The sequence below is a fragment of the Ovis canadensis genome, chromosome 7, assembly GCF_042477335.2.
Source record: "Ovis canadensis isolate MfBH-ARS-UI-01 breed Bighorn chromosome 7, ARS-UI_OviCan_v2, whole genome shotgun sequence".
Classification (NCBI taxonomy): domain Eukaryota; kingdom Metazoa; phylum Chordata; class Mammalia; order Artiodactyla; family Bovidae; genus Ovis; species Ovis canadensis.
In genome coordinates this window covers 94,307,694-94,328,497 of record NC_091251.1, presented here as the reverse complement: position 1 = coordinate 94,328,497, position 20,804 = coordinate 94,307,694, and the positions used below count along the sequence as shown (strand labels likewise).

General features: G+C 44.1%; 1 protein-coding gene across 20 annotated transcripts in view; it reads right to left on the bottom strand.

Moving 5' to 3' along the window:
* The window catches only part of RGS6 (regulator of G protein signaling 6), a 615,305-nt gene that overhangs the window by 120,288 nt on the left and 474,213 nt on the right, over positions 1-20,804 (bottom strand). The window lies entirely within an intron of this gene.

Here is a 20,804-nt window from a genome sequence, read left to right as displayed (position 1 = left end):
TAAGGGTTTCTGCGTTCTCTTCTGATTTATAACTTAGTTTAAAAACTTGCTTTCTGGCTTTTCTGTCACTAAGTTCCCTGAAAGCATCTTGTGGGGGCTCTGGAGCTGGCCCGTGGCTGAGCTCCGCTGGGTGAACACAGCCTGGGAGTGACGTCAAGCTTCACATCCCAGCCGGGGTTACAGACTCTGGGGAGGAATGCCGTCTTTCTAGTGGACAAGTCTCATTTCATTTCCATCAGCTCCAGACCAAGAGAAGCTGGCTTTTGCTCAGAGAACATGTTAGGAATGTTTCAAACTGAGAAACCTTGTACAGTTTCTTGACACACAAATGAGTTCCGTTCCAAGAGTGCACTCGTAAGTCTGGTTTGTTTGTAAGTCCAACAAAGTTAGCCTAGATAACTAGTTAGCCTAGATAACTAGTTAGCCAAGTGTACTGTACTAGGCTTACAATACTTCTCACACAAATAATACATAGAAAACAAACACAAAAAATAAAGAAAACATTTTACAATTACTTTTTACAGGCGTATGGCTGCTTTACAATGTTGTCTTAGTTTCTGCTGAACAGCTAAGTGGATCAGTTATATGTATACATGTATCCCCCCTTTTCTCCATTTCCTTCCCAGTTAGGTCACCACGGAGCACTGAGCAGAATTCCCTGAGCTGCGCAGTGTGTTCTCATCAGCTATCTATTTTATACACAGTAGTGTCTAGATCCCAATCTTCAGTTCTGTACATCTGTGTCTCTATTTCTGCTCTGCAAATAAGTTCATCTGTACCATTTTCCTAGATTCCACATATAAGCCAAATTCTACGACATCTGGTTTTCTCTTTCTGACTTATTTCACTCTATATGGCAGTCTCTAGGTCCGTCCATGTCTCTGCAAATGGCATGGTTCTGTTCCTTTTTTTTGACTGAGCAATGGTCCGTTGCATATATGTACCATATTCTCTTTACCCATTCCTCTGCTGATGGATACTTAGGTTGCTTCCACGTCCTGGATATTGTAAAGGGTGCCGCAGTGAACACTGGGATGAGTGCTATCTTTTTGAATTATGGTTTTCTTTGGGTATGTGCCCAGGAGTGGCTGGGTCATATGGCAGTTCTATTTTTAGTTTTTGAGTATTGTTTCTGAGTATGCTGTTCTCCATAGTGAACCATTTACATTCCCACGAACAGTGTAGGAAGCTTCCCTTTTCTCCACACTCTTTCCAGCATTTATTGTTTGTAGTTTGTTTTTTTTTTTTTTTTTTTGATGATGGCCATTCGGACTGGTGTGAGGTGATACCTCACTATAGTTTTGATTTGCATTTCTCTAATAGTTCGTTAGAGAACAGGCCGAGACGAGCTACCCCACGTCTGAGGTCAGGGGTGGCGGCTGAGAGGAGCTACCCTATGCCCAAGGTCAGGGGTGGCGGCCGAGAGGAGCAACCTCATGTCCAAGGAGTGGTGGCTGCATGGGCGCAGGAGGGCCGAGAGGAGCTACTCCACGTTCAAGGTCAGGAGGGGCGGCCATGAGGAGACACCCCTTGTCCAAGTTAAGGAGCAGCGGCTGCGCTTTGCTGGAGCAGCCATGAAGAGATACCCCACGTCCAAGGAAAGAGAAACCCAAGTAAGATGGTAGGTGTTGCAAGAGGGCATCAGAGGGCAGACACACTGAAACCATAATCACAGAAAACTAGCTAATCTGATCACACAGACCTCAGCCTTGTCTAACTCAATGAAACTAAGCCATGCCGTGTGGGGCCACCCAGGATGGGCAGGTCATGGTGGAGAGGTCTGACAGAATGTGGTCCACTGGAAAAGGGAATGGTAAACCACTTCAGTATTCTTGCCTTGGGAACCCCATGAACAGTGTGAAAAGGCAAAATGATAGGATACTGAAAGAGGAACTCCCCAGGTTGGCAAGTGCCCAATATGCTACTGGAGATCAGTGGAGAAATAACTCCAGAAAGAATGAAGGGATGGAGCCAAAGCAAAAACAATACCCAGTTGTGGATGTGACTGGTGATAGAAGCAAGGACCGATGCTGTAAAGAGCAATATTGAATATGAACCTGGAATGTTCGGTCCATGAATCAAGGTAAATTGGAAGTGGTCAAACAGGAGATGGCAAGAGTAAATGTCGACATTCTAGGAATCAGTGAACTAAAATGGACTAGAATGGGTGAATTTAACTCAGATGACCATTATATCTACTATTATGGGGAGGAATCCCTTAGAAAATGGAGTAGCCATCATGGTCAACAAGAGAGTCTGAAATGCAGTACTTGGATGCAATCTCAAAAATGACAGAATGATCTCTGTTCATTTCTAAGGCAAACAATTCAATACTGCAGTAATCCAAGCCTATGCCCCAACCAGTAACGCTGAAGAAGCTGAAGTTGAAGACCTACAAGACCTTTTAGAACTAACACCCAGAAAAGATGTCCTTTTCATATAGGGGACTGGAATGCAAAAGTAGGAAGTCAAGAAACACCTGGAGTAACAGGCAGATTTGGCCTTCGAATGCTGAATGAAGCAGGGCAAAGACTAATAGAGTTTTGCCAAGAAAATGCACTGGTCATAGCAAACACCCTCTTCCAACAACACAAGAGAAGATTCTACACATGGACATCACCCGATGGTCAACACCAAAATCAGACTGATTATATTCTTTGCAGCCAGGGATGGAGAAGCTCTATACAGTCAGCAAAAACAAGACTGGGAGCTGACTGTGGCTCAGATCATGAACTCCTTATTGCCAAATTCAGACTTAAATTGAAGAAAGTAGGGAAATCACTAGACCATTCAGGTATGACCTAAATCAAATCCCTTATGATTATACAGTGGAAGTGAGAAATAGATTTAAGGGCCTATATCTGATAGACAGAGTGTCTGATGAACTATGGATGGAGGTTCATGACATCATATAGGAGACAGGGATCAAGACCATCCCCATGGGAAAGAAATGCAAAAAAGCAAAATAGCTGTCTGAGGAGGCCTTACAAATAGCTGTGAAAAGAAGAGAAGCGAAAAGCAAAGGAGAAAAGGAAAGATATAAGCATCTGAATGCAGAGTTCCAAAGAATAGCAAGGAGAGATAAGAAAGCCTTCCTCAGTGATCAATGCACAGAAATAGAGGAAAACAACAGAATGGGAAAGACTAGAGATCTCTTCAAGAAAATTAGAGATACCAAGGGAACATTTCATGCAAAGATGGGCTCGATAAAGGACAGGAATGGTATGGACCTAACAGAAGCAGAAGATATCAAGAAGAGATGGCAAGAATACACAGAAGAACTGTACAAAAAGGATCTTAATAACCCAGATAATCACGATGGTGTGATCACTCACCTAGAGCCAGACATCCTGGAATGTGAAGTCAAGTGGGCCTTAACAAGCATCACTACGAACAAAGCTAGTGGAGGTGATGGAATTCCAGTTGAGCTCTTTCAAATCGTGAAAGATGATGCTGTGAAAGTGCTGCACTCAATATGCCAGCAAGTTTGGAAAACTCAGCAGTGGCCACAGGACTGGAAAAGGTCAGTTTTCATTCCAATCCCAAAGAAACGCAATGCCAAAGAATGCTCAAACTACTGCACAGTTGCACTCATCTCACATGCTAGTAACGTAATGCTCAAATTTCTCCAAGCCAGGCTTCAGCAATACATGAACCATGAACTTCCAGATGTTCAAGCTGGTTTTAGAAAAGGTAGAGGAACCAGAGATCAAATGGCCAACATCTGCTGGATCATGGAAAAAGCAAGAGAGTTCCAGAAAAGTATCTATTTCTGCTTTATTGACTATGCCAAAGCCTTTGACTGTGTGGATCACAAGAAACTGTGGAAAATTCTGAAAGAGATGGGAATACCAGACCACCTGACCTGCCCCTTGAGAAACCTATATGCAGGTCAGGAAGCAACAGTTAGAACTGGACAAGGAACAACAGACTGGTTTCAAATAGGAAAAGGAGTACATCAATGCTGTATATTGTCACCCTGCTTATTTAACTTATATGCAGAGTACATCATGAGAAACGCTGGGCTGGAGTAAGCACAAGCTGGAATCAAGATTGCCAGGAGAAATATCAATAACCTCAGATATGCAGATGACACCACCCTTATGGCAGAAAGTGAAGAGGAACTAAAGAGCCTCTTGATGAAAGTGAAAGAGAGTGAAAAAGTTGGCTTAAAGTTCAACATTCAGAAAACTAAGATCACGGCATCTGGTCCCATCACTTCATGGCAAATAGATGGGGAAACAGTGGAAACAGTGTCAGACTTTATATTTTGGGGCTCCAAAATCACTGGAGATGGTGACTGCAGCCATGAAATTAAAAGACGCTTACTCCTTGGAAGGAAAGTTATGACCAACCTAGACAGCATATTAAAAAGCAGAGAGATTACTTTGCCAACAAAGGTCCGTCTAGTGAAGGCTATGGTTTTTCCAGTGGTCATGTATGGATGTGAAAGTTGGACTATGAAGAAAGCTGAGTGCTAAAGAATGCTTTTGAACTGTGGTGTTGGAGAAGACTCTTGAGAGTCCCTTGGACTGCAACGAGATCCAACCAGTCCATTCTAAAGGAGATCAGTCCTGGGTGTTCTTTGGAAGGACTGATGCTAAATCTGAAACTCCAATACTTTGGCCACCTCATGCAAAGAGTTGACTCATTGTAAAAGACTCTGATGCTGGGAGGGCTTGGGGGCAGGAGGAGAAGGGGACAACAGAGGATGAGATGACTGGATGGCATCACCAATTCGATGGACATGAGTTTGTGTAAACTCTGGGAGTTGGTGATGGACAGGGAGGCCTGGCGTGCTGCGATTCATGGGGTCACAGAGTCAGACAAGAATGAGCGACTGAACTGACTAACTGAACTGAACAGTTTGTGATGTTGAGCATCTTTTCATGTTTGTTGGCCATCTGTATGTCTTCTTTGGAAGAATATGTATTTAGATCTTTCCCCTATTTTTTTGCTGGGGTCCAGCCCTGGTGGATCCAGGATAATTCGAAGGGGAGATGGAATCGGCGTCCTAGGAATTAATTGCTTAATTAAAGATATATATAGAGATTAGAAATGGACAGTGTAGTAGGAAATATTAGTGGAGAAAAAGAGGCTGAATAACTTGGTTTATGTGGGATACCAGTAAAATTCCAAGACAAGGAATTTGCACCATCTACGTTGGGCCACCGGTGCCACTTGAATATCGGAAGGTGCCCCTCCTTGGGCTCCTTCTCACATGGAACTTAAAAGCCGGGGCAAGGTAAGTAGACGTGGCGAGCACCCACGCTCCAGATGGGAATTCAGCCAGAAAAACGGGGAGCAAGGAAGAAATGACACGGGGGAATCAGTCTTTCCAGAATCTGATCCCATTTCTTTATTTTTCAGGTTTGCTTATATACTTTTTGTTATACATAGGGATGAATACAGAGTCATGTGGGGGTCAGCAGACCTGACCCTTGTCAAAATCAGGTGCTTCATATAAAATTATACAAAGGTCTTATGGGTTTTACATCATCTTCTGGCCATGAGGCCTGCTGACATTTTATGGCCTTTCTGATAATGGTCAGTCAACCAGAAAGCTTATTTTTTCCAGGGGTGATTTTTTCTTAAACCAAGCACCACCCTCCAAATAAAGTTGCATTCCTATAGGGTGAGGGTGTAGTGGGTTACAAACAAGAAAGGAATTTACTTAGCCTAAGGTTTAACATGATTATAAAGGTTAATACTTATTTTTCCTATATGCTAGTTATATTCATTATAAGGGCAAGGAATATGGAGATGTAGCAGCAAATATTGGCTCAACAAATGAAAAACCCTTCACCAATATAAGTTCTAATCAACCCACTACACTGTACTAGTAATTTTCTAACTTCTCAAGAGAGTCTGTATTTAGAAAGTTTTAAAGCATCTCGTGCCTCTCACGGTTGGGAGGCTGTAAACAATCACATGTGGCCAGATGAACCCGCTCAGGCAGGCTAGAGAACCTTCAGAGGAGTTTGTAAGTTGAAACACTCTTGTCACGCCCAGGAATTTTTATTAGCTGGAGCTGCAAGTTAACTCCTTCTCCGAGAGAGGTGATGGGGGGTCAGCCCCCCGTAAAGTCAGAGGTATAGGTGAGAGCATAAAACAGTAAAGTAGGCAGACCCTGGTTTTGGGGGTAGATGCTCAGGAACGGGGGTTTCCTGAGGCTCGATCCTGCCTTTGCATATGCCGAAGCCTCCTTTCTCATGACCTTTGCCATGGGCGGAGTTCCTCACGAGGGCTCCGGCATTTTTTGATTGTGTCATTTCTTTTTTTAATACTGAGCTGCTTGAGCTATTTGTTTATTTTGGATATTAATCCCTTGTCAGTTGCTTTGTTGGCAACTATTGAGGTTGTATGGCTTAGCATACATACTGAACTAAAGGCTGGTGTCTGATCAAATAACATGATAAAAAACACTGTCTGTTTTATTAAAATATTTTCTCAGCAATGGTCATATTCAGGTAGTAGGTTGAGAGACCCAGACTTGGAGTTCATTTGGAGAGAGTTGTGTATAATTTTGAGAAATTGGGACTATGCTCAGCTCTACATTCCAGAAAACAAACAAGCAAAATAACAGTGGCTTAAACAAGATGGAAGTATATTCGGTAAAAGAAGTCTGGAGGTGGCTGCATAGGATCTTCAGGAATCCACACTTTAACATTTCTTTTCCACCCTCCAAATTCTTGGTTTTCACCCCCAAGGTCAACTTATGCTTCAGAATGTCTACTGAAGTACCAGCTATCACATCTCAGCATCAAGCAGGGGGTAGAAGGAAAAGCAGAAAGCTAGAGAGTGCCTTTCGCAGGTGAGACCCCTCCTATTTAGCACATTTCCTGGAAGTCCCCTTTTCTGTTCACATATTGTGATACACAGAATAATGGCTCCCCAAAGATGTCCATGTCCTAGTCTCCAGAACTGTGAATATCTACCTTCCATGGCAAAAACGACTTTGCAGATGAAATTAAGGCCCTCAAGATGGAGAAATTATCCTAGATTATCTGGGTGGGACCAATGTAGTCATAAGGCTCTTTATAAGAGAGAGATAGGAATATCAGGGAGAGAAGGTGATGCGATGCCAGAAGCAAAGGTGTGGGTGGGCTCGCACATGAGTGTGTATTCAGAGGAGTGCTTGGGGAAGGGCAGAGGGGTTGGGGTGGAGAGAGTGCTTGGTAGCTGCTGGCTTTGAAAACAGAGGAAGTGACCATGAGCCAAGGAATGCAGACAACCTCTAGAGGCTGGAAAGGGCACAGACAGTTTCTCCCCTAGAGTTTCAGAAGGAACGTAGCTCTGCTAATACCTTCACTCCTCTAAGGCCCACTTCAGACCTCTGGCACTATAATACATTTGCACTGGATTGTTTTAAGCCACCAAATTTCTATTTGTTGTAGCTGTGATGGGAAATGAATACATACACGATTCAGACACCAGAATTCAGTGATCTGACAACCTGGGAAATAGTTTTATTCTGAGCTCAGCCAAAAGAGGGACCATATTACTGAGTGAGAAAGAAAATAGATGTTGGGGTCAGGAACAGCAGACTGGCAGGCAGGACTGTTATGCAAATACAAGGGTCTCTACATTTAGCAGAACAGAAAAGTATTCTCAAAACAGGATTGAATCCACATTGAGGAAACATACCTTAGAAGGTAGCATAAATAGCTTTAAAAGATTTGTGGCAACTGATTCAAAAGAGGATTTAAGTAATTCTTTGGGCAGAACATTCTCTGTAAAGCTGAAAGTTACTAACCAGGTGTGTCTGAGCCCGGCTGTGAAGGCCCTAGTCTAAAGCAGGGCTTTGAATTTGAGAGAAGTAACTTGCACTATTATCAGTAAGACCTTTGGCCTCTAAAATTTCTCTTGGTAAAGTCAGACAGTAAGCCGCTATGCTGCTGCTGCTGCTGCTAAGTCGCTTCAGTCATGTCCAACTCTGTGCGACTCCATAGACAGCAGCCCACGAGGCTCCCCCGTCCCTGGGATTCTCCAGGCAAGAACACTGGAGTGGGTTGCCATTTTCTTCTCCAAAGGATGAAAGCCGCTATAGCTTGAAATCAACATTTATATACTCTTTATTATACGCCAGGCATGGTTCCAAGCACTTCACAGATATCAACTCATTTATATGCATAGCAACCTGATGAACCAGTTACTGTCATTATCCCATTTTACAGATGAAGATAGTAAGGCAGAGAGCAGGTAGGTACTTGCTGAGGTCACATGGTCTGTGAAGTTAGGATTTGAACCAAGGCACTTTGACTCCAGTCATTGCTCAGAGTCAGTCATTTTGCGTGGTTCAGTGGGAGGGTTGGGGAGGAGAGGAGGGTGTAATTAAGGAGACAGGCAGGGCCAGAACTTGAAAGTTACAGGTCATTTAAGGGTGAGTTTTCTCTAAATCCTGTCAGATGGTAAGGAATCTGCCTGCAATCCAGGAGACCTGGGTTCAATCCCTGGGTTGGGAAGATCCCCTAGGGAAGGGATGGCAGCCTACTCCAGTATTCCTGCTTGGAGAATCCCATGGATAGAGGAGCCTGGTAGGTTACAGTCCATTGGTCGCAAAGCGTCAGACATAAGTGAGCAACTAATACTTTCCCTTTCTCTAAATCCTACTTAAGATGCTCTCTTGTCCCCAAAGACTTTTATAGTTTGGCTTTGCTTGGCTTCCGGGACTATCTTATACCAAACTACAAGAAACAGAGTGGCTAGTTCCCAAGCTGCCTGGGAGAAGGAATTAATTTCCAGTTGCAACCTATGATCTGTTCAGAGGCAATTAGGACAGGTAACAGAGAAAACAGGCAGAGTGTGGCAAAGTATTTGCATTACAGAAAACCGCTTTATCATATCTGACTCAATCTTGTAAACACCTTGCAAACACCCTCTACCTTGTAAACACTTCTTTTACAGTCAAGCTATGTGTGGTGAATTGGCAGGTGCAAAGCTAAAGAAAAGAATGAGATCTTTATTTACTTATTTAGATCCTGGATAGCTTGAGGGATCTCAGTTCCCCAACCAGGGTTTGAACCTGCATCCCAGCAGTGTAAGTGCTGAGTCCTAGCCACTGGACTACCAGGGAATTCCTGAGACACTTATATTCTAAGACTTCTATTCCCCAGATGCAGATAAGCCAGGGTGGAATGATGATCAATCATCCTGATTGGATTGGTAAGTGACACTCCCTTTTTAGAGTAACCAACTGGCTCCCATTATATTTGGGTTGCAGTTGTAGAATGTGACTAAATATTTCCTCTGCTTCAAGTGGCTACTCCTAGAAGCCTGGTTCTGGGGTCACATAAATTTCATTAAAGTAAGCAACAATCCAAAATCTCCAGTAAAGGGAGCACACAGCTTATTCCTCAGGATTATGACTCTCACTCACTCACCCTCCCTGGAAGCGGAGACGCTTTAACCAAGGTGAGATGGAGACATTTCTCCTGTTTTGCCCACCTGGAGAAGGTGGGGGTGGACAGAAACAAGGGCAGTGTGGGGTCCTCAGAGACGCATGATGAAGTTACTGTACAAAGGAGACTTTTTAGTCCATATTTCCTGACACAGACTAAAAAGGATCAATAGACCTAGTTAAGGCGATGAAGTGAGACCTTTCTTCCACTACCCCTACTCTTGGATGCCTTATCCTCTCCACTAGGTTTTCCCTTATGTACTGTAGCCATGACCCCAGCTCAGAGCTGCTCATTTCTTGAGACATGTCTTCCCCAGGAAGGTGAGAGGCCAGGGACAAAGCTGTCTCTTTCTCCTTAAATGACATCCCTCATGTCCTTGCACCATGTAGAGTTCTACAGAGTCTGCCTTGATGAAGACTAGAAAACTAGGCTGAGACAAGGCAAAGGGAAAATGCCCATCAACATGGCCCAGAACAGGCTCTGGGGAGGAAATTACTCTGTCCCCTATATCTCTGGCTCCTAAGTAAAAGTCAAGGGGAGGGAGGCACATTTGACTGGCAGAGCCTGGAACACATCATGTGTCCTGGCTGCGCCCAGCGCAGGACAAGAGAATTTCTAATACTTCCTTTGTCGACAGTTGGGAGTGGTCTTCGCCCTCCCCACCATGACATTCATTATTTGGGAGTTTCATAATCAAAGCAAGATATTCAGATGTTGGATAGCCAAAATAAATGACAAACATCCTTTATGCTTCCTGCTCTTTCCATGAATGGGAAAACCCAAGGCCAAGACCAGGGTGAGGTCTTAAGGGAAGAAAAGCAGAAAGATTTCCTGGACTACCACCAGCATAAAAGGAGGAAAGGTAGCCCAACTGGGAACAACACTGGAGGGCAAGGCAGACACCTGCCTGGAGAGTCCCCCTCCCCCTGCCCCATGTGAATCACTGAAGGACCTAGAAGTGGTGGCAGGAAGCTTTGAAGGCAGTTGGAAGGGATTCAAAGTGTTAACATCTGGTAGGGAGAAAGAGAAATACAAAGTTCTCTATGGTACTGTGAGAAATGTCACTAGATTGCAGAGATTAATTTGGGTCAAAGAGAAGTAAACTTTTGGCTCCACGAAGAATTTGCAATCTATTGGGGGAGAGAGTCTTAATAAGTAGGGTCAGATATTGTAATCCAAGCAGCTTGACTCTCTCTCGAGAGACAAATGAATTTCCAAGGCTACGGGTGCCAACAGCTAAGCAAGGCCCTCACAACATGACCTCAGTATCTCAGCGGGTTGGTCCACTTCAGCCTGTGACTGGACACACGGCTTAACACATCTGGGCTTCCTGCCCTCAGGCCTTTGTTTCCATGGTTCCCTCCACTTGAAATGCCCAGTGTCCACCTTTGAGAGAAGACATTGAGGGGGATTTTTCCAACGACCATTGGAGAAATGGCTTTCTTCCATGAAAGCCCTAGGATATAAAATCAGAAGAGAGCCCCAGGATTGGTAAGGCCGAGTTCAAGTACAAACCAGTCCCTAGGGAGAGCTAAGAATGTTCAGTAGGGCCTCCCCTTGATCAACCACTGCTTCCACCATGCCATGAGAAACTGGGAGAGAACAAATCCTGCCAGAGTTCTCTTCAAAACATCATCATTTCAGGGTGAGATAGAGCCTTCCAGAGATAAATAAGTCCCCTCATCTATCTGTCCGTCCATCCGTCCATCCATCCATCCAACTAACTCGCAAATATGTGTTAGATTACCTATAACTTGAGCTATTAGAAATGTTGACACCAGCTACTTTCCCCTCATCCTTACTCAGTGGATAAAACCCTAGTGCCTTGGGGTCCCATTAATTTTTCAGTTCATCTCCACGTCTATCTGAGCGTACTCTTCCCCTGTTTGGTCCCTGACCCATTCCCCATGGCCATATCTGGAACTTCTGTTCTTTGGCTCCATTGGTGAAAAAAGTTTCTGCATAACCGTCACAGAAGCACAGAAGGGACCCTCTATCTCCTGGTCTACACGGATCATCCCGTTTCCAGAGCCCTTCCTCCTAGTGCCACTTCCCTCCACCACCTAATTTGGGGTTCAGAGGGAAAGTAGGCATCATCTTGCCTGTCATGATATTTCTCCTTTTCCTATGTAAACATTTCTGATTATCTGAGGCTTATATATACTACCAGTTTCGTCTCTACTCCTCTGGTCTATCATCTCTTTTTAGTCTTGTTAACTTCTTCTCATTTGTGGAAGACTTTGGTGCCCAGATCACCATCCTATTCTCTACCCGAAATCCTGCTATTATTCTCGATGACATCATTATCCATTGAATATGTCAGCTTCTCAATTCCCTGTCCTCGACTCCAATGACCTTCACATTCAAATCATCTTGCTCCTCCTGTTTGTAAATTGCACAGAGATTCCAGGTGGAGTCGGAGTTGAAAAGGGTGGCTAGGGTTCTGTTCCAGGGGCCCAGAATTTAGAAAATACATTCTAAGGACTGTTAAAGGTTGTGCAAATACTTAAACACCTTTTTTCCTCTTAGGAAATAGCACCTTCTCCAAACACATTCCAACCTCCAGGCAAGTGGGAGCAGTCCTATTTTTAACAGGTAAAATTCAGGACTCTTAATAGGACCTACAGAAGGCCAGGCCTACATCTCCAGCCTCTCGCTGCCCACCCCTAGGCCTTGGCACATGCTGGTCCATCAAGACCACCTCCAGCGCCCAGCTCAGATGTTACTCCCACCCTCACTGCATGAGGTCTCACAGCCCATACACATTTATCTCTATCACATGCTTGTCACACTGCACTGCTGCTGCCTGTCCAGGTACCTGCTCCTCACACTAGCCACAAGCCACCTGCAGAGAAGCCCTGTGTCTTATTCATCTCGAAATTCCTGTGCCAAGCTCAGTGCCCAACACTGTAGTCACTCAATAAACATTTGTGGAAAAAATGGGCCTTTAAAACCCATAACATCCAAAGCTAGACAACAAGTAGGGTGGACTCCTGACCTTCATCACTTCTCACTCCATCTCTCACTCCTAGTCTTCGGCGACTTAGCTGGGGGCTACCCATCCTTAGAGTTGCCCAGGCCCCAAACCTCAGAGTGATCCCCAAATTCTTGTTCCCTGTCACATTACACATCCAATCAGACGACCAGACAGGAAACCCATTCAGCCCTACCTTCCAAACACAAAATACCATCTGCCATCTAGCTTTTCTTACCACCTCCACTGCTCGCACCTAAGACTGAGCTTCTGTCTCTCCTGCCTGATTCCCTGGTGGTCTCCTTGCTTCCACCCTTGATTTCTGATGGTGGAGCCCCACGTAGTGAAAGAATGAAGCTTTAAAAATGTTGTTCAGGACAGATCTGCTCAAAACCCTGAAATGGCCAAAGTCCTCACAATAGCCAACAAGACTACATCATCTGACACCCCTACTCAGATCAACAAGGCGAACTCACATCTTTGCTCACATGGCACCTTATCCTGGCGGATTCTCCAACCGCATTTCTTTTTTTTTAATGCTGTGCTGAAAGTCACATAATATAAAACAGTTTTAGCCACATTCAGCCATACAGTTCAGTGCACTAAGCATGTCCACAATGTTGTGCAGCTCTCACCATCATCTGTCTCCTGAATTCTTCCCCTTCCTAAACCGAAACACTGTCCCCATTAAACACTAAGTCCCCACCCCCCCTCCCCAGCGCCTCCACCTCCTGGCCCCTGGCATCTACCAGTGTGCTCTCTGACTCTAGGGGTTTGACTATTCTAGGTATCTTGTGTAAGTGAAATCAAACAGTATATGTCTCCATCTAATGTATGTGTACATGTAAGTTGCTTCAGTTGTATACAACTCTTTGTGACCCCATGGACTGCAGACTACCAGGATCCTCTGTCCATGGGATTCTCCAGGCAAGATTACTGGAGTGGGTTGCCATGCCCTCCTCCAGGGGATCTTCCTAACCTAGGGACTGACCTGTGTCTCTTACGTCTCTTGCATTGGGAGGCAGGTTCTTCACCATTAGTACCACCTGGGAAGTCCCTAATGTATACTGGAAGGCACTTTTAAGGCTAACAATATATGTCCTACAAACAGATAATACCTTTTCTCCCCCTGCACTATACAATAGGTTCTCATAGATAACTAATGACCACACTGTAAATACAGTAAACTGCTCCAAATCTGCTCTCCCGATTCTTTCTGTTTCACCTTTTAAACTTTCAGAAGCCTTTATCCCTTTTCACATACTAGCTGCTACTTATTTATTATGCTTATTATCCAGTTTATCTCCCCTGACCCCACTGAAATATAAGCTTCATAGGGGCAAGGATCTTCATCACTTTTGTTTGCTGATACCTCCAAGCACCTGGAAAAGAATACCTGGCACATCTGCTGCTGCTAAGTCGCGTCAGTCGTGTCTGATTCTATGTGACCCCATAGACAGAAGCCCACCAGGCTCCTCTGTCCCTGGGATTCTCCAGGCAAGAACACTGGAGTGGGTTGCCATTTCCTTCTCCAATGCATGAAAGTGAAAAGTGAAAGTGAAGTCGCTCAGTCGTGTCCGACTCTTAGTGACCTCATGGACTGTAGCCTACGAGGCTCCTCCGTCCATGGGATTTCCCAGGCAAGAGTACTGGAGTGGGGTGCCATTGCCTTCTCCGACCTGGCACATCATAGGCACGTAATAAATATGAATATGTTTTTCACACAGAATTAACTTTAAAAGAGTGATTCAGTTCTGGAAGTGTCTGCCTTTTATTGCTGTCTAACAAAATGCCCTCAAAGTGAATGGCTTAAAATAATTATTTATTTTGCTCAAAAATCTGCAATGTGGGCAGAGTTTGATGAGTTCAACTCACTTTGCATGTTGCAGCCTCAGCTGAGGTGGCTTTGCTAGGGGCACGTTTCAAGTGGAAACTGATCAATGGTTGCAAGCTAGCTCTTTCTGATGGCTGGGGGTTCAACCAAGGGTGTAAGCTGAGGGCTTCAGTTCCTTTCCATGTGGGCCTCTCCATGGGCTGCTTGGGCTTCCTTACAGCATGGTGACTGCGCTCCAAGAGCAAACCTCCCATGACAACAAGGCAGAGGTGCATGCCATTGTTATGACTTAGCCTTGGGTAACATGAGCACCATGTTATACTCTGTTGGCTCTGTCTTTTGGGATGGAATGGTACCAAAGTTCTAGAAGATCATGTGGGATTGAAGACAGTATTCCAGACATCTTTAGAAATACAACCTGGCACACAAAGATAGGCCCAAAGCCTTGTTAGCTCATGACAACCATGTTGAAAGGGCACTTAAGCATGACTTATGCCCATCACAAGCCTTTTGAAACACAACTGGACAGACTGAGAGATGTTGAGAAAGCTTATTACGCCAAACTCAAGTAGACAGAGCAAGGGATTTGGACTAAAAGCATGTTTAAATCCAAACTTCATCATTACTGTGCACAACCTTGGGAAAGTCATGGAACATCCCTGAGCCTCAGCTTCCCCATCTGTAAAATGGGACTATTATACTTTTCTTGTCTGCTTGACACTAATGATATAATAGGCATACACTTGAGTAAGTGTTCCTAAAACTACAAAATACTTCACTCTATACCTTTGGAGGCCAACAACGGTCTAGTGGTCATTTGGATTTTTGTTCTGAAGCAATCAACAGACCATAGAGGAGGAAGCACTTACTGAGCTGTGGGTGCAGCAGCCTGGACTTCACTCATCAACTGTGTGATATTAAATAGCCACGTAAGTTTTCAGAGCCTCAGCTCTGTCATGTGGAGGGATAAAGCTGGGCTTCCTTGGTGGCACTGATGGTAAATAATCTGCCTGCAATGCAGGAGACCCAGGTTTGACCCCTGGGTTGGGAAGGTCCCCTAGAGAAGGGAATGGCTACCCACCCCAGTATTCTTGCCTGGAGAAGCCCATGGACAGAGTAGCCTGGTGGGCTACAGTCCAAGAGGTCACAGAGTCAGACATGACTGAGCAACTTTCACTCACTCACTCACTCACTCAGGGATAAGGCTAATTGCCTTGCTTAACCCTGAGAATTATGGTAAGGACTTGATATAACTCAAAGGTTATATCAAAGGTTAACTCAAAGAAATACATATGCTTATGGTAAGGGCTCAGTAATGCGGGTTATATCACTTGGTAATAATTATATTATTATCTAAGGAGTCTCAATTTTTTATTTTAGGTAAAAATATGTTTTTGTGAATACAAAAGTGAAATATTTTATTTCAGTGAAAACTTTAGAAAAGCCAGCTAAGCATAAGGAAGAAAATAGAAATCACACATAAAATTTTCCTCTTAGATTCTCCATCTGTTATCTCTTTCTAAAAATAAATTTTTCTAGTTTTATATTATATCTAGCTCCCTTCAAAGAAATAGTTGTCCACTTTGAGGGGGGTGGGCAACGAAAGCAATAAAGCAGTAAATAGCAACTTTTCATACCTCCTATGATTTCCTTTAGACAAATCTCTACGAGTGAAATTTCTGGATCACTTTCAAGGCTTCAGACTCTATGATACAACTGGCCTTCAGGATACACTGAACCCAATTCTCTTTCTGGAAGTGCGCACTCGTGCCCGTTTCCCTAACCCTAGCCAGCATTCTTGTTTATCACTGCCAACCTGATTGGGAGAAGTGATAGCCCATTTCAGACAATCACTCTTTTTTTTTTTTTAAGTGAGATTTCAATGTTTCTAATACAGTTATTGACCATATGTATTTCTTCTGTTGGGGTACCTATCTTTTATATCTATCAATAGGAACTCATTAGGTATTAAGGATATAACATTTTTATCTGAAATTTGTGCTACACAGCTTTCCCTCCTCCAATCTGTCATTTACATTTAAGGTGCCTCTAAAGGTAGAGCTTTTAAATATTTTATGTTCAAATATATCAACTTTCTTTTATGGTTTATGCATTTGTTGATGTGCTTGCAATATTGTCAAGACTTTTTGACAAAAAACTTTTATAAGTTTTTGTTGAATTCATTAACTCATGCACTCAACACATACTTACTGGATGCTTCCTGCATGCCAGGCATTGTTCTAAACACTGAAGCATCATCTAAAGCATAGGGCTGAACTCAGAATGAAACCATCTGTCACAGTAGGGTTTATGAACTGAAATAAAACCCCCAACACACCCCACTCTATTTAAAGACCAACTGCACAGAATATTTTGACTCTGAGCAGAGATTATAGTGATGCTGCCCAGAACTCCAGTTCCTGGCTCTCAAGGCATTTTGTGATGAGTAACGTCTATATAGGTGTCCCTAGTGGCTCAGCGGTAAAGAATCTGCCTGCAATGCAGGAGACATGGATTCGATTTCTGGTTCTGGAAGATCTCCTGGAGAAGGAAATGGCAACCCACTCTAGCATTCTTGCCTGGAAAATCCCATGGACAGAGGAGCCCAGCGGCCACAGTCCATGGACTTGCAAAAGTCGGACATGACTTAGCGACTAAACAACAACATCTGTGTAAGCAGGATGATGCTAGGGAGATAGGTATGTGAACATCTGCGAATGAGAAGGCTTGAAATGACACCAAAGAAAGCATCTGGTCCATACCAAGGAAGGATTATCTACGATCTAATTTTTCATTTCACTAGTAAGTTGTTAAGGCAGACATTATCTATGCCCTAGGTCTCTTTTTCAAATCCCTCTGAATCATAGAATCTCAACAAGGAAAGAACTACCCTTCCTTCGAAGGTTTTTACTGCAAAAGTCCTACAAATAGCATCTCAGTATTACTGCTCATTGGCTGGACCTCATCAACTCAAGAAAAGTCACAGGGTCCTCAGTTTGCCATCTCAAAACTGAGCAAGACTCAGACTATTTATTTGTTATGCTTTACTTCTTTCGATCTCATAATTTTTTTTGGAAGTGAACCATCATAAATCCTCAGAAGACTCACCCCCAAATCAGTGCCCTGGAGGGAATGTGGAGGACTCGAGCCCATAGCACTTGGGACATTCTAGCAAAGATGGTACTGGACAGACCTCTCAGTCTGCCTCTGTGGGCGATAAATAGGCTTGTCTAGGTACAGATGGAGCGCCAGGCCCTACCAGGAAAAGCCCCAAGCAGACAGCAACCCAAGAAGACCTCCCACCTTTATCTACTGGAACCAACTCATGCCAGAAATGCCATCTGTACGGCCTCATCACCTGAATAAATGTCCCCAGGAGACTGGAAGCCACCTGAAGACAGGAACAGGCTCTACTTTTGCTCATCATAAGACCAGTCCAGCACTGAGTGAATGAATGGATAGGAATGCCCACTGGTCTATGAATTCCTAGGAGAAAGGAGCAGCGCCCTACTCCTGACTTGTGTGCGATCATGGATTTTGCCATGAATAAATTGCTGTTATTTCTATCTCATGTTATGTCTTAGAATTAGGGGCCAGCCATTCACTCTTGAGAAGAGAATGCCAGCCCCAGGCCATTCAGCTTATGCGTGAGACGCAGGCAAATATTACATGGTGGAGCATGGGTGGAAAAGCAAAGGCCCTGTAAATGAGACCGATTCCTGCCTGTTTTACAATCTGGTCTATACCAGCGCTGACACTAATGGTTGCTGAAAGAATCCTTCCGAAGTTGTCTTTCTCACTTCAAACATGGCTGAAGGATCACCTTCTGGAGGCCAGACGTTTGAAATCAGAATTCTGGCAGAATTGGTTCTTTCTAGAGGCTGGGAGGGAAAAATCTGTTCCATGCCTCCCTCCTGGCTTCTGGCGGTTTCTGGCAACCTTCGGTGCTCCTTGGCTGGTAGCTGCGTCCCTGCAATTCTTACCTGCGTCTGTCCCCACACTGGCCTTTCTCCCAATCCTCTTCATATTCTTCATTAGTGACTCCTCTGCATTTTCCCTCTTGCACCTTGCTGTTGATCGGTCGCTCAGTCATGTCCAACTCTTTGCGACCCCTTGCACTGCAGCACGCCAGGCTCCTCTGTCCTCCACTATCTCCCAGAGTTTACTCAAACTCACATCCATTGAGTTATTTTACTCCTTTATCATAATATACAATAAAGATATGTATCTTTTATACTATGTATTTATTTGCTTGATGTATTAGATACAAAGTTGCGTATTACAGTTACAGGGACATAAGAATTTCATTCTCACGGCCCATTTAACCCTTGACATGATTGCGAGGTCCACAGGGAGTGTTATTCTCAAATTTTCAGATGAGGAAACTGGAGGCCCAGCTTTCAAGTAGTGCCGTGGCCTCTGAGGTAGGAGGCAGTGGGAGTTGTAGGCAGGGGACAGGTAATTGGGGTGTACTGTCCATAGAGAATTTAAGAACAGTGAAGAATATCAGTGATGAATATCCTCTCCCCTTGGGACTCCTCTGATGTGGGAATAGAACCCAGCCTTGGAGTTTCAGCTCCAGTGTTTTTCCTTTTCCACTGTGGCCCCTCAGAGGTCAGGGGAAGGTGATTTCAGACGCATCTGGAGGGGTGCATCCCATACATTCAGCTCACAGTCAGGAGACACTATAAATCCTTTCTCAATCCTTTCTCACCCCACCTCTGGAGGGGTGGAGTTCCTACCATCTCTTCATGGAGGCCAAGAAGGATCTGAGTCAGAGGCTTTTCTAAAATGAGATAACTGGGAGTGAGGGTTGGGACAGGCATCATAGCAATAAGACAAGCACCCACGTTACAGTTCCCTGATCATTCCTGAAGGGCTGCTGATCCAAAAAAGGCAGGTGTGGTCTCACCCTCCTGGCCCTTGTCCCCAGCACAGGCTGCAATTTGTTGTCTCCTCTTTTACTGTTCAAAGTATGTGCTTCTATCAGGTTTGTAGTCCTTATAGTTTAGTTATTGGTGAGTTTAAGGGGATGAAATTTATAGATTAAAAAAGAAAGCTGGAGGGTCAGCTTGGGGTCAGAAGGCATCATACTATAACTGAGAATTCTGAATTTTGGTGACAGTACTTCTCCATTCTGGGTGCAAGACAATTCTATGCAGCCTCTGTTTTAGTTTAAAATGCAAAGATTACATCTCCCATACTTCTTACCAGGTAAACCTCACCCCATCCCCACTCCACTCCTTGTCTCCCAGGCGATCCTGCCACGCCTCATCTCTGCACTGATCTTCCCTCCATCCAACCAACTCTTCCCTCTCTCCAGTCCCATCCCTTCCACTCACAGCCCACACTTTCAAATCATGGGAATTATTCCAATCAATCCATGTGGCTCTCTGTTTTTGTTCCTGGTTTCACCGGGGAAAAAAAGAAAAAGAAATCTCCAAATTTTAAGACAGAATATCAGCACAATAAAATCTACCTGCACTCATATTTTCTTTTATACAAACAGCCTGTAGATTCAAAGCAGAAGTTATTTGGGGGTGAATTGGGGTCCTTGCTTGAAGCCAGCATTTCTTCCCACCTTGTTGTTGTTCAGTCACTCAGTTGTGTCTGACTCTTTACTCTTTACCCCATGAGAATGCTAGGCTTCCCTGTCCTTCACAATCTCCCGGAGATTGCTCAAACTCATGTCCATTGAGTCAGAGATGTCATCCAACCATCTAGCCCTCTGTCGTCCCCTTCTCCTCCTGTGTTTTGCCCAGCCTCAGGGTCTTTTCTAATGGGTCAACTCTTTGCATCAGATTGCCAAAATATCGGAGCTTCAGCTTTGGCACCAGTCCTTCCAATGTATATTCAGGATTGATTTCCTTTAGGAATGTCAGGTTTGGTCTCCTTGTAGTCGAAGGGACGCCCAAGAGCCTTCTCCATCACTACAGTTCAAAAGCATCACTTCTTTGGCACTCAGTTTTCTTTATGGTCCAAATCTCACATCCATACATTACTACTGGAAAAACCATAGCTTTGGCTAGACGGACATTTGTCAGCAAAGCAATGTCTCTGCTTTTCAATATGCTGTCTAGGTTGGTTGCAGCTTTTCTTCCAAGGAGCAAGCGTCTTTTAATTTCATGGCTACATGGCTACACCGCCACCATCTGCAGTAATTTTGGAGCCCAAGAAAATAAATCTCTCACTGTTTCCCCATCTAATTGCCATGAAGTGATGGGACCAGATGCCATGATCTTAGTTTTCTGAATGTTGAGCTTTAAGCCAACTTTTTCACTCTCCTCTTTCATTTTCATGAATGGGCTCTTTAGTTCCTTTTCACTTTCTGCCATAAGGGTGGTGTCATCTGCATATCTGAGGTTACTGATATTTCTCTTGGTAATCTTGATTCCAGTTTGTGCTTCATCGAGCCCGACATTTCGTATGACGTACTCTGCATATAAGTTATATAAGCAGAGTGACAATATACAGCCTTGACATACTCCTTTCCCAATTTTGAATCAGTCCATTGTTCCATGTCCAGTTCTAACTGTTGCTTCTTGAGCTGCATACAGGTTTCTCAGGAGGCAGGTAAGATGGTCTAGTATTCCCA